The sequence below is a fragment of the Anolis sagrei genome, chromosome 4 (genome assembly GCF_037176765.1).
Source record: "Anolis sagrei isolate rAnoSag1 chromosome 4, rAnoSag1.mat, whole genome shotgun sequence".
Taxonomy (NCBI): Eukaryota; Metazoa; Chordata; class Lepidosauria; order Squamata; family Dactyloidae; genus Anolis; species Anolis sagrei.
Genome location: NC_090024.1, coordinates 232,448,406 through 232,466,827, shown reverse-complemented (window position 1 = coordinate 232,466,827; position 18,422 = coordinate 232,448,406).

Below are 18,422 nucleotides of genomic sequence, written 5' to 3'. Positions count from 1 at the left end.
GTCTCATTAAGAGCCACATCCACTGTTTTAACATGGTGAGATGTGTTCCACACTGGGCGTGCGTATTCAGCAGCAGAGTAGCAATGCACAAGTGCAGATGTCCTTACTGTATCTGGTCATGATTCCCAGGTTGTGCCATTCAGCACCCACTTTTTGCTTGATATTCAAGCACTGCTTCTTGTAGGTCAATCCAGGGTAACTCCCAGTTATTTGGGTGAGCTGCAATGCTCCAGTGGGATTCCTTCCCAGGTAGTCCTCAGAGCTCAAGATGCTTATCTGTTCTCAAGGTGAAAAGCTGTAAGCTGTAAACTATAGAATTAATGCAGTTTGGTGCTACTTTAAGTACCATAGCCCAATGTTGTGGAGTCCTGGTAGTTGTAATATGGTTAGGTACCAACACTCTTTACCAGAGAAGGTTAAAGGCCTTGTACAACTACAACTCCCATGATTGCATAACATTGAGCCATGACAGTTAAAATGGTGCCTATTTCCTTGATTTCATTTAAGTTAAATGTTATGTTTATACCATCTAGCTTTCCATCTTCTACTTTTATGGTAAGGTTGGTTTTCTATATCCACAGAGTCTTCATATATGGATTCCAACAACCACAGCTTGAAAATATTCATTAAAAACAGATACAGAGTCTCTTTCCGGTGCTCAGATGAGTTCATCTCCATCTTATATAGGCATACCATTGTACTAGGACATTGTATATCATGGGAATTTAGTACCCATGGATTTTGTTATCCATGGGAGGTCCTGGAAATAAACCCCATCAGGGACTGAGGGCTCACTGTACCTTGTTTGTTTTTCTGGTTACTCCATGTTTGGTCGAATGCTTGTTCAACTATATGATTTAAGTACCTGTTGTATTTACCTGCATGCTCCATCCAGCTTCCTCCATTGAGGCAGGTTAGCCTTTTAGCTCAATGCAAACAGATCTTTAAAAGCAGGCCAAATATTGTGATCAATGCAAGGCTGTACTTTATTGGCAGCACATACGTGGGTATGTCTCCCCGGCTATATAACCTGTGCAATTACAACTGGCTCTGACACAGGTGCACTGAAGCAAAGAAAATCCGAAATCATACGGCTCATTAAATAAAACCCACTTCATCCCTGGTAAAGTCCTTTGATAACAGCTTTATTCATCAGCAGTAACAGGCTTGGGGAATGGTTTGTTCTTACTGTTCATTTCCATCAATTTATAGTTCCACCTCTGTCATTTTAATTAGCCTAACTGCCTAAATCCCTAAAATGATTAAAGTTAGACAGTGACACCCGCTGTTCAAGTGGTAATATAACTCCAAAAGGCCTGGACTTTTCCACTGTTGTTACAGAGCTCACTATTATTTCTTCACACGTTTATGTTGATTTTTAGACAAATGGCTCACTTTATCCTGTAGATACCAACAGCTATCAGAGATGCATTTATTTCTTCTGCATTTTCTTACTCTTCCAGCACTTCTTCTGCACCATTTAAGAAATCTACAGGTACTAAAAAGCTCAAAATAAAGAGGCTCCAAAGATTTTCACATCTCATTTTTGAAAGCAGACGGTTGAGGGGACAGAAGTATTAGGGTATGTAAAAATTAGTTGGTGTGTGTGTTAACTGAAAATGCAAAGCACAAAGTTGATTGGTTGGGCTATGGCCAGGAGACTAGCTGAGCCTTGGAGTTTTGGCAACAGTTACATATTTAGGAGCTAGCACAGAGAGAGACAGTTTGAGTTCTTGCCTCAGGAGCTGCTGGAAGAAGATCTCCTACATGGACACCTAATACCATTTGAATATCTCTCAAAAGACATTGTGTGAGCCAATGCAACTGTTCACATGACTGTATATATATTGCTCAGCATTACAAAGAGTAAACTTCTTGTTTTTACTGATCATCTGTATGGCATATTTTCTTTCTCTGGCAAGACCATGTGTGGACAGATTAAAGTGTAAACTTCGTTTGACTGTCATTCCACCAGATTAAGTATTACAATTTTTTTCCCCTTCCTTCTTTAGTGTTAATCTTTCCACACTAACTTTTCAGGCAAGCTTTTAAAGAAGGTTGTTAAGATCAAACCAATATGAAGCATTTTAGCTATGTAAATAGATTTTAATTAGATATAACTGATTATTCTGAATAGTTTCAGTGTTTAATTATGTTTTAATATTTGCAATGTTTTAGGTTTCTAATTATATATTGTATTGCTTCTCATGTCAGCCGCTTTGGGTCTCTTGTTAAGAGCGATAAAGCCAGATAGAAATTATGATCTTGAGAAGAAGAAGAAGAGGAGGAGGAGGAAGAAGAAGAGGAAGAAGAAGAAGAAGAAGGCTGAGAGGAGATATGATAGACATGTATAAATATGTGAGAGGAAGCCACAGGGAGGGAGCAAGCTTGTTTTCTGCTTCCCTGGAGACCAGGATGCTAAACAACGGCTTCAAACTACAAGAAAGGAGATTCCATCTGAACATGAGGAAGAACTTCCTGACTGTGAGAGCCGTTCAGCAGTGGAACTCTCTGCCCCGGAGTGTGGTGGAGGCTCCTTCTTTGGAAGCTTTTAAACAGAGCCTGGATGGCCATCTGTCAAGGGTGATTTGAATGCAAAATTCCTGCTTCTTGGCAGGGGGTTGGACTGGATGGCCCATGAGGTCTCTTCCAACTCTTTGATTCTATGATTCTAAGAAGAAGAAGAGGAGGAGGAGGAGGAGGAGGAGGAGGAATGATAATAACTTTGGGTTGTTGTAGGTTTTTCCGGGCTATATGGCCATGGTCTAGAGGCATTTTCTCCTGACGTTTTGCCTGCAACTATGGCAAGCATCCTCAGAGGTAGTGAGGTCTGTTGGAAGTAGGAAAATGGGTTTATATATCTGTGGAATAACCAGGGTGGGACAAAGGACTTTTGTCTGCTTGAGCTAGGTGTGAATGTTTCAACTGACCACCTTGATTAGCATTTCATGGCTTGGAAGTGCCTGGGGGGAATCTTTTGTTGAGAGTGATTTGATGTGCCTGATTGTTTACTCTCTGTTGTTTTGCTGTTGTAATTTTTGAGTTTTTTAATACTGGTAGGCAGATTTTGTTCATTTTCATGGTTTCTTCCTTTCTGTTGAAATTGTCCACATGCTTATGGATTTCAATGGCTTCTCTGTGTAGTCTGACATGTGAGAGTGGTCCAGCTATATGGTGGGCTATATGGCCTCTGGACCATGGCCATATAGCCCGGAAAAACCTACAACAACCCAGTGATTCCGGCCATGAAAGCCTTCGACAATACGATAATAACTTTCTTTCTCTCTTGCCCAGTTTTTAAAAGTTTAATTATTTGTACTACAAAAGATGGGAAGGAGAGCTAGCAGCTATGCCAATAAATATGACCTGGAATATGTCCAGAGGAGGCCAACTGAAATGGTAAAAGGTCTGAAAACCAGGAGGATCGACTTAGGCCCCTTCTACACTGTCCCTGTATACCAGGATCTGATCCAAGATTGTCTTCTTATTATAGAATCATAAAATCGTAGAGTTGGAAAATAACTTGTGGGCCATCCAGTTCTTTCTTATTAGAAAGAACTTAAGAGCAGTTTGCTGCCTCAGAGCTTGATGAAATCCTTCTTTGGAGGTTTTTAAAAAGAGGTGATGTTGGATGACCATCTGACTGGAGTGATTTGATGTGTAGAAGGGGGTTGGAACTGGATGGTCCTTCTGGTCTGTTCTAATTCTATGTTTCAATCCCATCAAAATCAATGGGAGATAAGACACTCAATGTCCTGGGTAAAGGTAGGTAAATGCAAAGGTTTCCCAGTCTAATAATGTCCAGCTCTGGGTGGTGGTGCTCATCGTCATTTCCAAGCTGAAGAGGCGGCATTGTCCATAGATTCCTCCAAGGTCATGTAGCCAGCTGGACTGCATGATTTGCCATTACCTTCCCACCAGAGTGGTACATATTGATCTTCTCACATTTGGATGTTTTTGAACTGCTAGGCTGGCAGAAGCTGGGCCTAACAGCAGGAGCTCACCCTGCTCCCTGGATTCGAGCCACAATCTTTCAGTCAACAAGTTCAGCAGCCCAGTGGTTTCACCTTCTGTGCAATGGTAGATAGTATGGAAAGAGACATACAAAACCAAAAACCTTCCAAGAAGCAAACAATACCACTGAGAATGCACAGAGATGGTCTCAAAATGATGTGGGAAGGAAATCATAGCACTTTTATTTGTTTGTTTGTTTTTCTGTTTTTCACCCAGCACTGGGTGCAAGCTGGTGCAGGCATAGCACATAATCAGCAACAAAAGACAATGCCCTCAATAGTCTTTACAACAGACCTGGCAATGGATCATGGGAAAAGGTTTTCTTTTCCTAGCTTTTTATAAATTGCAGCAATCAGATGAGTCTGATACCAGGCAACCTCTGGTCTTACAATAAGCTCTCATGTGATTGCAAACAAACAAAAAAAACCCCAACACTTTTACTTTATCCCTCCCTCAAACAAATATCAAAAGTATTTGTGGCTGCCTTTTCCAAAGATTATTTGATCTGTTCACCAGATGCTGAAGAATGGTACACAATAGCATTTCCTGGTTTGCAAAAAGCAATAAGAGACAGAAAAAAATTATGCTATGCAGAGTTGACTCTCAGGGAGTTCTTATTAACAAGCTTTTGTTCCACCCCAATTTCAGGTGAAAGCATTGATTTCAGTTAACTTAGCAATTTTTTCCTCTATAACAGCTTTTCTCAAAGTGGGGGTCGGGACCCCGGGGAGGGGGGTTTACAAGAGGGTGTCAGTGGGGTTGCCAAAGACCATCAGAAAACACAGTATTTTGTGTTGGTCATGGGGGTTCTGTGTGGGAAGTTTGGCTCAATTCTATTGTTGGTAGGGTTCAGAACGCTCATTCATTGTAGGTGAACTATAAATCCCAGAAACTACAACTTTCAAATGTTAAGGTCTGTTTTTCCCAAACTCCACCAGTGTTCACATTTGGGCATATTGAGTATTATTTATTTTATTTATTATTTATTTCAAAGTTTTATATACCGAGCTTCTCACCTCATAAGAGGGACTCAGTCCGGTTTCCAACCATAAAAACACATACAATCGGTAAAATATCAAAATACACATTACAATAAAACATTTAAAAAGCACATCTATTTAAAACTACAGTGGTCAGTTGTCATACTAAAATCGAATATACACCGTCTTCCATCCAGATCATTGTCTCATTCTTCGAAAGCCTGTCTCCATAACCACGACTTCACCTGTTTCCTGAATGTCAGGATTGTTGGGGCGGTTCTAACCTCTGGCGGGAGAGAGTTCCAGAGTCGCGGGGCCACTACCGAGAAGGCCCTGTCCCTCGTCCCCACCAGCCGGCTTGTGAGGCTGGCAGGACCGAGAGCAGGGCCCCTCCAAATGATCTTAGTAATCTTGATGGTTCATAGGGGAGAATACGTTCAGAGAGGTAAACCGGGCCGGAGTCGTTTAGGGCTTTATAGGTTAACACCAGCACTTTGAATTGTGCTCGGAAGCTAATTGGCAGCCAGTGGAGCTGGTGTAACAGCGGAGTGGTGTGCTCCCTGTACCCAGCACCCATTAGTAATCTGGCTGCCGCACGTTGTACTTGCTGCAGCTTCCGGGCAGTCTTCAGAGGCAACCCCACGTAGAGAGCGACTGTATTCGTGCCAAGTTTGGTCAAGATCCATCAAGGTAAATGCCCACCAAATCCTTCCAGTATTTTCTGTTGGTCATGGGAGTTCTGTGTGCCAAGTTTGGTTCAATTCCATCATTGGTGGAGTTCAGAATGCTCTTTGACTGTAGGTGAACTATAAATCCCAGCAACTACAACTCCCAAACGACAAAATCAATCCCACTCCAACCCCACCAATATTCAAATTTTGACGCATCAGGTATTTGTGCCAAATTTGGTCCAGTGAATGAAAATACATCCTGCATATCAGATATTTACATTACAATTCATAACAGTCGCAAAATGACAATTATGAATTAATAACAAAAATAATTTTATGGTTCGGGTCACCACAACATAAACTATATTAAGAGATTGTGGCATTAGGAAGGTTGAGAAACACTGCTCTATATAATTAACTTATTGTGTACATTGATAAACTACAGGATGCACTTATTTCTGTCTTTATGTAGGGTTCACACCCAGAAATATAGGATTCTTTGGCTTCTCATTCAGCCTACAAAAGAGAAAACTCTCCATCCCTCAAATAAGGGCCATTCTTTCTAATAAGGGATGCCTGGCAACCCTGCTATACAATGAGCTATAGTGGAGCTTCATCCAAAATGCTGAGCTGAGCTGAAGTCTAGTCTAAAGCAACTTCCAGAATCCTCCAACTGCCACAAATGATTTTGGGAGTTTTTGTTTTTCCTCACTTGCAAGTCATCAGAAATGTCTTTCCATCGACAAGAACTCCAGCTAGTTTCTCTAGGAATTTTTTTTAAGGGCTTCTGAAACCGCGAGGGAGAAGGAGAAACCAGAAGCAAATGTTGTTCCTTGGTGAATACTGATGCTCGTTTGTTTACTGACTTGGGAAATGAACAGGCAACTTTTTGTGGTGGCAAGACAAAAACAAGAGTTTATGCATGCAGCAGTAGACGTTATTGGTTTCGGTGCCGGAGGGGCCATGAATCTCCTCTGGGTTTTATTATTGAGCTATTCAAGGTACTGAATCCATTGTGGATAGGCTTTAGCACTTTGGACAGCTGTTCTAAAGTTCATTGAAAACCAAGAGTAGGTTCAGAGCACCTCACAACACTGGTTCCCCTAACCACCACTGACATGATAAAAATGTGAATCTCTATATTTGATATGAGCTGCCTTGTGAGAGGATCTACTGCTGCCAGTGAAAAGCACTCCATTTGGGGTGGCTTCAGGTCAAGGTGTGTTGTACAACAGATTGCGGATGATTCACACATGAAAGCAATCCCAGTTATGCCATGAATGAATGATGAAGAAACATATTATGAACCACCTCATCATTCTCTCATTTACTTGGAATATTTATTTTCTGCCCTTCAGTCAAAAAGGCCTCCAGTGTGGCTTACAAAGCATTAATTTCACATTTCCCTACCCTTAAATTTACAATGTAAATAACTCCGTGCACAAAGGAAAGGGAACTGCTGTGTGTGGGTGTGCGTTAAGTTCAGCACACTCTGACTAGTCTTCTCTCCCTCAAAGGCCAGGACAATAACAGTTGGAATGAAGGGAGGGCTTTTCATTAGCCATTGGGACCAAGGCAGAGATGGAGCTGTGTCTGGTTGCTCTTCTCTCCCTCAGATGCCAATGCAATGCTAACTGAATTGGAGAAAGTCCCTCTCACCAGCTGATGGGCCAAGTCATGGTGGAACTGTGCTTGGCTGCACCTCTCACATTACCCCATCATATCTGGATTTATTCCCCTTAATTGCATTACCAATGACAGCCAGTCATTTCCAGTGATTCTTAAGAAATACTGAGAAGGCAGAACCAAAGCTCTGTTCCAGTATCCTAGTAATGAGAAAAGTTAAATGAAAATGCTATTCTCAGATTAAATATGAATAAGATAGCATGAGAGAGATCTTTCTGATGTGTGAACTTGCCTTATCTGTCAGATCATCTAGTTCAGTTCTCTCTGCTCTGACTGGCAGCAGTTCTCCAAAGTGTTTAGTGGAGCCAAGACTCAAAGTCAAAGTCCTGGCGTTAGTTTGATTAACAGAGGCGATGCCATCATCTGGCACAGGCATGGGCAAACGTTGGCCCTCCAGGTGTTTTGGACTTCAACTCCCACAATTCCTAACAATCTCCTTTTCCCCCTCAGCAGCTTAAGCAGAAAAGGAGACGAAAAGGAAGGCTTATCATCAGAGACAGAAGACTCCTGCAATCAAGTCTAGAATGGATACAGCATTAACTGAAATGCTTGGGACCGGAAGTGCTCTAGATTTCAGATTTATTTTTAGATTTTGGAATATCTATATACACAATGAGATATCTTTGAGATGAGATCCATGTTTAAACACAAATTAATTTATGTTCCATATACACAGTTTATACGCATATTTTCTATTTTTTTAGTAATTTTGTTCACGACACAAAGTTTGTGTACATTGAACCATTAGAAAGCAAAGTTGCCATTATTTCAGACACTCATGTGTACCATTTTGGATTCTGGAGTATTTTTGGGTTTTGGGACTCTAGATAAGGGATGCTCAACCTGTACTTCATTAGATGCATGGACCTTTTGGAATAGTACATATGTACCAAATGTTGTATTGTTGTTAAATATATACACAGTCAGATATAAATTGCAATTAGGTAAACATAAAGGTTTTCCCCTGACATTAAGTCCAGTCATGTCCAACTCTGGGGGTTGGTACTCATCACCATTTCTAAGCCAAAGAGCCAGCGTTGTCCGTAGACGCTTCCAAGGTCATGTGGCTGACATGACTGCATGGAGCGCCTTTACCTTCCCGCCTGAGCAGTACCTATTGATCTACTCACATTTGCATGTTTTCGAACTACCAAGTTGGCAGAAGCTGGGGCTAACAGCGGGAGCTCAAATCACTCCCCAGATTTGAACCTGCGACCTTTCGGTAAGCAAGTGCAGCTCAGTGGTTTAACCCATTGCACTACTGGGGTGTCATTGCAATTGCAATTATTTTTGCATTATTTGATTACAGTTAGCCCAATGTAATAATAATAATAATAATAATAATAATAATGTATACCCTGAAGGAGACCCAAAGTGGCTTAACATAAAGCATTAGCATACAATTTAAAATATGCAAATATGCAAACGTTAAAACAGAATTAAATATAAACAGTATTTTAAAATGCAAAATTGAACACTGCATCACTGGGATTGGAACAGAGATATTATTGGTGACCCATTGCCTGAGATTTTCATCACAAGAGAAGCTGTAGATAATATGCGTAATCCTCCGTGTTCAGAAAAAGTGAACGTGAGACAAATAATACAGGCAAATGATGTATTCCAACACTCAGCTTTGGCTGCTTTCCCTGGCACAGGGTATCCACAGCTGTAGTAGTCCAGATAATTTTATTCTCCACAATGCAATAAGAAGTCTGAAAACAACAGTGTTGGTATTCAAATTAAAAAGCTTAATGTCCAAACAGGCTGTGGCATCCACTGAAAGCCTATGTTTCTATTGGTTCCTTGATGTCTTTGTGAGGAACGTTAGTACATTATGCTTCCACAGACCTAATTGGACTGAACTGCCTTGAACCTCCTTCAATAAGTTAAAATAAGCGAATCACAGACCTCTGCTTTGGTTGCATGGCCTTGTTCTCAAAGTATAAAGCAGTTAAGTAATTACAAATAGTTGCTAAACCAGCTATGACTTGCCATTAGCAGAAAGGTTAACTTGGTTAGCTCTGTGGCATTTAACTATCAATACAATGTGGGTGGGTGGACCAGGTAAGTATTCCTAGTCTATTGTATTGTCGAAGGCTTTCATGGCTGGAATCACTAGGTTCTTGTGGGTTTTTTCGGGCTATAGAGCCAGCTGGACCACACCAACAACCACCATGTCAGACTACACAGAGAAGCCATTGAAATCCACAAGCATGTGGACAATTTCAACAGAAAGGAGGAAACCATGAAAATGAACAAAATCTGGCTACCAGTATTAAAAAACTCTAAAATTATAACAGCTAAACAACAGAGAGGAAAAAACCAGGCACAGATTAACACCTCCCAGCAACAGATTTTCCCAGACTCAGGCAGGCCTTCAAATGCTAATGAAGGTGATCGGCTAAACATTCACACCTAACTGCAGCAGGGAAGAGCTCCTTGCCCCACCCCAGCCATTCCACAGATATATAAACCCATTTTTCCTACTTCCAACAGACCTCACTACCTCTGAGGAAGCTTGCCATAGATGCAGGCGAAACGTCAGGAGAAATGCCTCTAGAACATGGCTCTATAGCCCGAAAAAAACCCACAAGAACCTAGATATTCCTAGTCTATTGATTGGTGATGCCGTGAGTTAGAAAACTAAGTTCCTTTGCTACATTAATTCCAGGTAATTTATTCATCCATGTATTCATTTTTAGCTTTCTGGGGGCTCAACTCTTCTTTGTTTGGTGACATGATGTGGGTGAACTCACAAAGGGATGAGCTACCATCAGTCCAGTGGCATGAAAAGAGGATGAGACAGATCTTCTCCTTCACCTACAGCTTTTCACCTGCCATCTTAATGATAGGAATCATGACATGAGTCATCTTGCAACAAGGATGCTTCATATACAGGACCATGGATGCTCCGTGTTCTACAAACACACTCATACTTTAAAAGTTTTTAATCCTCTTCCTCCTCCACTGAGCTAGTTTCCCTTTGGCATTCTCAAGTGTCGTATCCCAGCAGCACCCCAAAACAGAGCTGTCTGCTATAGGCTATCCTATGGTAGAAATGCAACATGAAACTGCATGCATTCCCCAGGCCTTGTTTCTGGCCATTCATCTCTCCAGACTCCATTTTCTTTAGCCTAAGGAGAGATGCAGTGAATCAACTGTCCTTCAGAAGATGCAGAATAGCAGTCTCCCTTCACTGTTGAATGTCACCAACCATCTTCCCCGCAATCAGCAATTGACTTCCAGACTCTCTTCTTCCAGTGTGTTTGGCCCTGAAAAGTCCTGGGAGAAAATGCAATGCCTCCAAAGCCAGGAAAGGTTGGCTAATTCTGCTGTAGAGGTTAAACCTTACCAAAGCTAGACATGAGTCAATATTGTGAAGAGATAGCCAAAAAAGCTAATTCCACTCTAGGCTGCATCAACAGGACTATAGTGTCCAGATTGGGGAAAGTAAGAGTGCCACTCTGTTCCATTTTGGTCAGACCTCACCTGGAATATTGTTTCAAGTTCTGAATACCATAATTCAAAAAGGAAAGCAACCAAAATGATCAAAGATTTGGAAATCAAGCACTTTGAGGGACAATTAGGTATATTTAGCTTGGAGAAAAGAAGGTGATACGATTGGCATTCTTTAAGATCTGAACCGAGTTGCCTTTGGGCTGAAAAGGGTGGGATAAAAGTGTAGTAAATAAATAAATAATTAATAAATGTAGAAAACAGACAAAGCTTCTTTTCTCCTGCTTCAGAAATTAGAACATCGAACCAATAGTTTCAAATTACAGGAAAAAGCGGCTCCATGTAAACATTAGAAAGTACCTCTTGACTGTAAACAGTGGAATGTGTTGGGCAAGTGGGCTTATTAACAAAAGACCCTCCCCATGAATTTATAGCAGAGTAACGTATTGGCTGCAGCATGACCCTGCACCAGTAGTCCAAAGTGACAAAAACACAGAGACCAATGTTATCTGTTCCATAGGAGGCTTATAAATATGAGAGAGGAAGTCATAGAGAGGACGGGGGCAAGCTTGTTTTCTGCTGCCCTGGAGACTAATGGCTTCAAACTACAAGAAAGGAGATTCCATCTGAACATGAGGAAGAACTTCCTGACTGGGAGAGCCGTTCAGCAGTGGAACTCTCTGCCCCGGAGTGTGGTAGAGGCTCCTTCTTTGGAAGCTTTTAAACAGAGGCTGGATAGCCATCTGTTGGGGGTACTTTGAATCCAATTCTCCTGCTTCTCTTCCAACTCTATGATTCTATAACACAAATAAACAAATACGCAGTAGCTTTACACACAACAGCTTTCACACTGGTGCTTTCTCACATGAGGCTTCTATCATACTCTAAGGCCTACGTCACACTGTGAGGCCTAATAAAAAAAGGCCTATTCTCCCACAGTGAGACCTTTTTTCCCACTGAAGTTTATCTCAGGACAACACTAGCTTTGGCCCACTAACTCTTAACAGGCTTTGGTCTAGTCATGCTCCTTAGAATGACACTAGCTTTGATCCACTGACTGTAATAGGCTTCATCCTACAAACTCTTTCAGTGCTTGATTCACACTTTTGTAATAAAAATATCAAGTTAATTTTTTAATATTTCTGACAAAAATACTAAATTTTCAATATTTCTCAGATTGGGTGATATAAGTTCCTTCTTTACAGGTCTTTTAAGCTATTTCTTTGTGGTTCTATGTTCCATCAGCCTATTTCAAAGATGGTTTGCTCAATTTCTGCCACCTAGGCAGATGAATTGTGCAGCCTAGAAAAGTACCGGAAGTCTGCACAAATTCTTCTACTCTTGCTAATCATAGGAAAGAGAAGAACCTTTAGAAGAATATCTGACAAATGTCTACCCAGCCTTTCTTTGATGAGAATTTTAAAGTTCATTTTTGTGGGTGGTTGCTGGGGAGTGATAGAAAACTTTAAAAATCCATCTGTGTCATTCCTAATCATGTTTTTTGGGGTGGAGGAGTGAATCAAAAACGTTGACAAAAATCCATCACTGTCACTATGTTCTATTCCTTACAGGGGGAAACAAACAAGGCTGAAAATCTATTACTGTCACTTCTGACGATAACCAAGATCTCCAGCATCCGACACCATCAGTACTTCAATATCTGAAACGGATACAATTGGCACTTTCAATCTCTCAGCCTCATTTCTGTTGTAACTCCTTCAACACCATCAATCTTCTCCAGAAAGTTTCCTGCCCAGAACCAAACACATTTTAAGGAGTATAAGACACTACAGGAAATGGAGAGGAAACATGAGCCAATTCTGGTGGAAGCCATTGGGTCCAACAGAAGGACACCACTGGATCTTGGTTGAAATGTTGATGTAGCTAAATCTCCAATTTCACTGGCCAAAAACACATTTTGATGCTTCACATCTTAGACCTGTTTCTGGGTATATTTGACCTGCTGATTCCAAAATGTGCTGATTCCAATTTCTCCCAATTTCTCCCATCAGCTCTATTTTCTGAGAGACATAACATAGGCCACATGCCAGTCGTCATTTACTTTCCCATAGAAAATCATAATAACCACAAGAAACTAGAGGTGATGTGGCCTATCAAATACAATTTTATGATTCAGCAAGCCAAATAACGCCCAGAATAGGCCTAAAAACAAAGGCACCAAGGAAAAAAACATTTTTATATTGTGAAAGGCTTTCATGACTGGAATCACTGGGTTGTTGTAAGTTTTTTTTCAGGCTGACAGGCCATGTTCCAGAAGCATTCTCTCCTGATGTTTCACCTGCATCTATGGCAGGCATCCTCAGAGGTGAGGTCTGTTGGAAACTAGAAAAATAGGGTTGATATGTCTATGGAAACTCCAGGGTGGGAGAAAGAACTCTTGTTGTTTGCGATAAGTATGAGTGTTTCAGTTGGCCACCTTGATTAGCATTTACTGGCCTAGCAGTTTCAAGGTCTGGCTTCTTACTGCTTGGTGGAATCCTTTGTTGGGATGTGATTAGCAGGCCCTGATTGCTTCTTATCTGAAATTCCCCTGTTTTTGAGTGCGGTTCTTTATTTACTGTTCTAATTTTAGAGTTTTTTTTTAATACTGGTAGCCAGATTTTGCTCGTTTTCATGGTTTCTTCCTTTCTGTTGAAATTGCCCACATGCTTGTGGATTTCAGTGGCTTCTCTGTATAGTTTGACATGGTGGTTGTTAGAGTGATCCAGCATTTCTGTGTTCTCAAATAATATGCTGTGTCCAGGCTGGTTCATCGGGTGCTCTGCTATGTCTGACTTCTCTGGTTGAAGTAGTCTTCAACGAGTGTGAATTGAAACATTCACACTTGCCTCAAACGACAAGAGTTCTTTCTCCCACCCTGGACATTATTCCACAGATATAGAAACCTCACTTGCCTAGTTTCCAACAGACCTCACAGCCTCTGAGGATGCCTGCCATAGATGCTGGCGAAACATCAGGAGAGAATGCTTCTGGAACGTGACCATACAGCCTGGAAAACTCACAACAACGCAAATATATTTTTGTTGGGCTATGTTTACAGTCTGAGAGGAGGCAGTAGACAATACTTATGTTCTGTAAACACTTTAAAAGGAACAGACAAGCCTTGCATACTGTATCTGGGATGGAAGCATTTGGGTGCCAAGGGGATGGAGGTTTGCCACACAGACATCAAGCACAACTTTCAAAGATCATGCTAAAAATCATCGTTGGAAGAGAACTAGCAAAAATGTGGGAAACAGTTTGTTGAGTCTGGATGTAGGATCAGAGAGTGGGATGGTCATAGAAGTAGGTGCACAAGACAAGGCACAGCACTAAAGAGCCCAGTTTGACTCCCAGTGGATTTGTCCAAGCTTTATCCCTTTAAAAACCCACAGTAGCTGATAAGACGGCATTATTCACGGATATTTGTTTGTTGATTTCAGAATTTCATTACTATGCTTTGGCTGTCTGACATTGACTAATGGTTTTGTGTGGCTGATTGTGGTCTTGGCGTTCAGCCAATGTAAAGGGAAGAGGAAATCAGAGCCATTGCAACCATAAGCTGTACATGCTCTTTGTTTTGGTATATCTTTCGTGGTCGTCACTTAGACCTTTGGTTTCAGTGATTACCTGTGTTTATTTTATCACTTCCCCACTGCCGACCTGTTGAGGTGTGACAGCCCCAGTTATCACCACTTGAATTATTCTCTTGCACCTTAAATATCAGTTAGATGCAAACGAGTGGTTGTCCTCAGCCTTCCAACTCACAGACATGAGAGGCATCTGAGTCTTTGCTCATGTCGTGGCTCAATACCATTGCTTCCTACTACCTATACTCTGTGGAATACTCTGTTCCACAGCTGAGGAGCCACCACTGAGAAGGCCCTATCTCTTGTCCCCGCCAACTGAACCCATGAAGACGGCGGAACCAAGAGCAGGGCCTCCCCAGAAGATGGTTCATAAAGAGAGATACATGCAGATGAGGCTTCTATCATACACTAAGGCCTACCTCACACTGTGAGGCCTAATCAAAATAAGGCCTTTTCTCCCACAGAGGTTTATCTCAGACTCCTCAGGACAACACTATCTTTGGCCCACTAACTCTAACAGGCTTTGGCATAGTCACTCTCCTTGGGATGACAGGGATGGAAGACTCACAGAGTTTTGTGCATGCCTCTTGGGTTTTTAAACAGTAAAGAAGAACCACAAGTGCATACACCCAACACAGCAAGAAACACACCGAACACAGAATCATAGAATCATAGAGTTGGAAGAGACCTCATGGGCCATCCAGTCCAACCCCCTGCCAAGAAGCAGGAATGTTGCATCCAAAGCACCCCTGGCAGATGGCCATCCAGCCTCTGCTCGAAAGCTTCCAAAGAAGGAGCCTCCACCACACTCCGGGGCAGAGAGTTCCACTGCTGAATGGCTCTCACAGTCAGGAAGTTCTTCCTCATGTTCAGATGGAATCTCCTTTCTTGTAGTTTGAAGCCATTGTTCCATTGCGTCCTAGTCTCCAGGGAAGCAGAGAACAAGCTTGCTCCCTTCTCCCTGTGACTTCCTCTCACATATTTATACATGGCTATCATGTCTCCTCTCATGTTTTCTTTTATGCACACAGTTTTCTCCAATGAAGTATTGTTTGGTATTTTGGATCTTATTTATCTCAGTCAGACTTATATCTGAAAGGTAAGGGTTTGGATTCTAGTTCTGTTGGAATCCACAAGTATAGTATCCTGTGCACACATTTTTCTCTATCTGTAAAATGGAAATGAAAGCAGGGACAATAGCAAAGGACATCAGAAGTGTCAGGCTAAAACAGACTACTGAGTTCAGCATTCTGTTCCCACAGTGGCCAGAGAGATGCTCATGGGAAACTCACAAACAGAATATGAACACAAGAGCACTTCCCTGCTGTTATTCACCAATACGTTTCCCTTATTATGGGAAGTCATATGTAGCTATTGATAGGCAGCCTTTTGTTGTTGAGATTGTGGTTGTGGTTGTTGTGTGACTTTCAGGTTCAGCTCAGTCCCCTCATAGGATTTACTTTGCAAGATTTATTCAAAGGTGTTTTGCCACTGCTTTTTTCTAAGGCAACAGAATGGGGGAGGGGATTCAAACCCTAGCATCATAGAGTTCGAAGAGACTTCGTGGGCCATCCAGTCCAACCAAGAAGCAGAAAATCACATTCAAAGCACCCCTGACAGATGGCCATCCAGCCTCTGTTTAAAAGCTTCCAAAGAAGGAGCCTCTACCACACTCCGGGGCAGAGAGTTCCACTGCTGAACAGCTCTCACAGTCAGGAAGTTCTTCCTAATGTTCAGATGGAATTTCCTTTCTTGTAGTTTGAAGCCATTATTCCATGTCCTAGTCCCCAGGGCAGCAGAAAACAAGCTTGCTCCCTCCTCCCTATGACTTGCTCTCACATACTTATACATGGCTATAATGTCTCCTCTCAGTCTTCTCTTCTTCAGGCTAAACATGCCCAGCTCTTTAAGCCACTCTTCATAGGGCTTGTTCTCCAGAACATTGATCATTTTAGTCGCCCTCCTCTGGATACATTCCAACATCTTAAATCAAGAAACAGCTTCCTAAGATCTACAGAGGTACACCTCAGCAAACGAGAGACCAAAAGTGGCAGGCTAAAACCTGGAACCTCAATCTATGGCTGATACCGCTTAAGCAGCTGAGGGGAAAAGGAAAGAGTCTGAGGCCAGGAATTGTGGGGGTTGAAGTCCAAAGCACCTGGAAGGCAGAAGTTTGTCCATGCCTATTATAGAGTGTTGCCTCAAACTAGCGCTGAGAAGAAGAGAAAGGGAGAAGGAAGCCTTTTGTGCAGGTGGAAGCTGCCTGCCCATCTCCTGAGGTCTCAGTCTCAGTTGGTCCTGGTGGGAGTTTCTTCCAGCTGATATTATTAGAATCATAGAATCATAGAATCATACAATCATAGAATCATGGGCCATCCAGTCCAACCTCCTGCCAAGAAGCAGGAATATTGCATTCAAAGCACCCATGACAGATGGCCATCCAGCCTCTGTTTAAAAGCTTCCAAAGAAGGAGCCTCCACCACACTCTGAGGCAGAGAGTTCCACTGCTCTCACAGTCAGGAAGTTCTTCCTCATGTTCAGATGGAATCTCTTCTCTTGTAGTTTGAAGCCATTGTTCCGCGTCCTAGTCTCCAGGGCAGCAGAAAACAATTTGCTCCCTCCTCCCTATGACTTCCTCTCAAATATTTATACATGGCTATCATGTCTCCTCTCAGCTTTCTCTTCTGAAGACTAAACATGCTCAGCTCTTTAAGCCGCTCCTCATAGAGCTTGTTCTCCATTTTAGTTGCCCTCCTCTGGATACATTCTAACATTTTAAATCAAGAAACAGCTTTCTAAGATCTACAGAGGTACACCTCAGCAAACGAGTGTCCAAAAGTGGCAGGCTAAAACCTGGAACCTCAATCTATGGCTGATACCGCTTAAGCGGCTGAGGGGGAAAAGGAAAGGGCCTGAGACCAGGAATTGTGGGAGTTGAAGTCCAAAGTACCCAGAAGGTGGAAGTTTGTCCATGGCTATTATAGAGTGTTGCCTCAAACTACGGCTGAGTAAGAAGAAGAGAAAGGGAGAAAGAAGCCTTTTGTGCAGGTGGAAGCTGCCTGCCCATCTCCTGATGTCTCAGTCTCAGTTGGCCCTGATGGGAGTCTCTTCCAGCTGAGATTATTAGAATCATAGAATCATAAAATCATAGAATCATGGGCCCTCCAGTCCAACCCCCTGCCAAGAAGCAGGAAAATCACATTCAAAGCACCCCTGACAGATGGCCATCCAGCCTCTGTTTAAAAGTTTCCAAAGAAGGAGCCTCTACCACACTCCAGGCAGAGAGTTCCACCGCTGAACAGCTCTCACAGTCAAGAAGTTCTTCCTAATGTTCAGATGGAACCTCCTTTCTTGTAGGTTGAAGCCATTATTCCACTTTCTAGTCTCCAGGACAGCAGAAAACAAATTTGCTCCCTCCTCCCTATGACTTCCTCTCACATACTTATACATGGCTATCATGTCTCCTCTCAGCCTTCTCTTCTTCAGGCTAAACATGCCCAGCTCTTTAAGCCGCTCCTCATAGGGCTTGTTCTCCAGAACATTGATCATTTCAGTCACTTTCCTCTGGATACATTCCAACATTTTAAACCAAGAAACGGCTTTTGTGGCTGGAATCACTGGGTTGTTGTGAGTTTTCAGGCTGTATGGCTATGTACCAGAAGCATTATCTCCAGACGTTTCACCTGCATCTATGGTAGGCGCCCTTCGGTCTTCCCTCCAGGTGTTTTGGACTTCAACATAGGCAAACGAGAGTCCAAAAGTGGCAGGCTAAAACCTGGAACCTTAATCCATGGCTGATACTGCTTAAGTGGCTGAGGGGGAAAAGGATAGGGCCTGGGGCCAGGAATTGTGGGAGTTTAAGCCCAAAGCACCCAGAAGGCGGAAGCTTGTCCATGCCTATTATAGAGTGTGGCCTCAAACTAGGGCTGAGTAAGAAGAAGAGAAAGGGAGAAGGAAGCCTTTTGTGCAGGTGGAAGCTGCCTGCCCATCTCCTGAGGTCTCAGTCTCAGTTGGTCCTGATG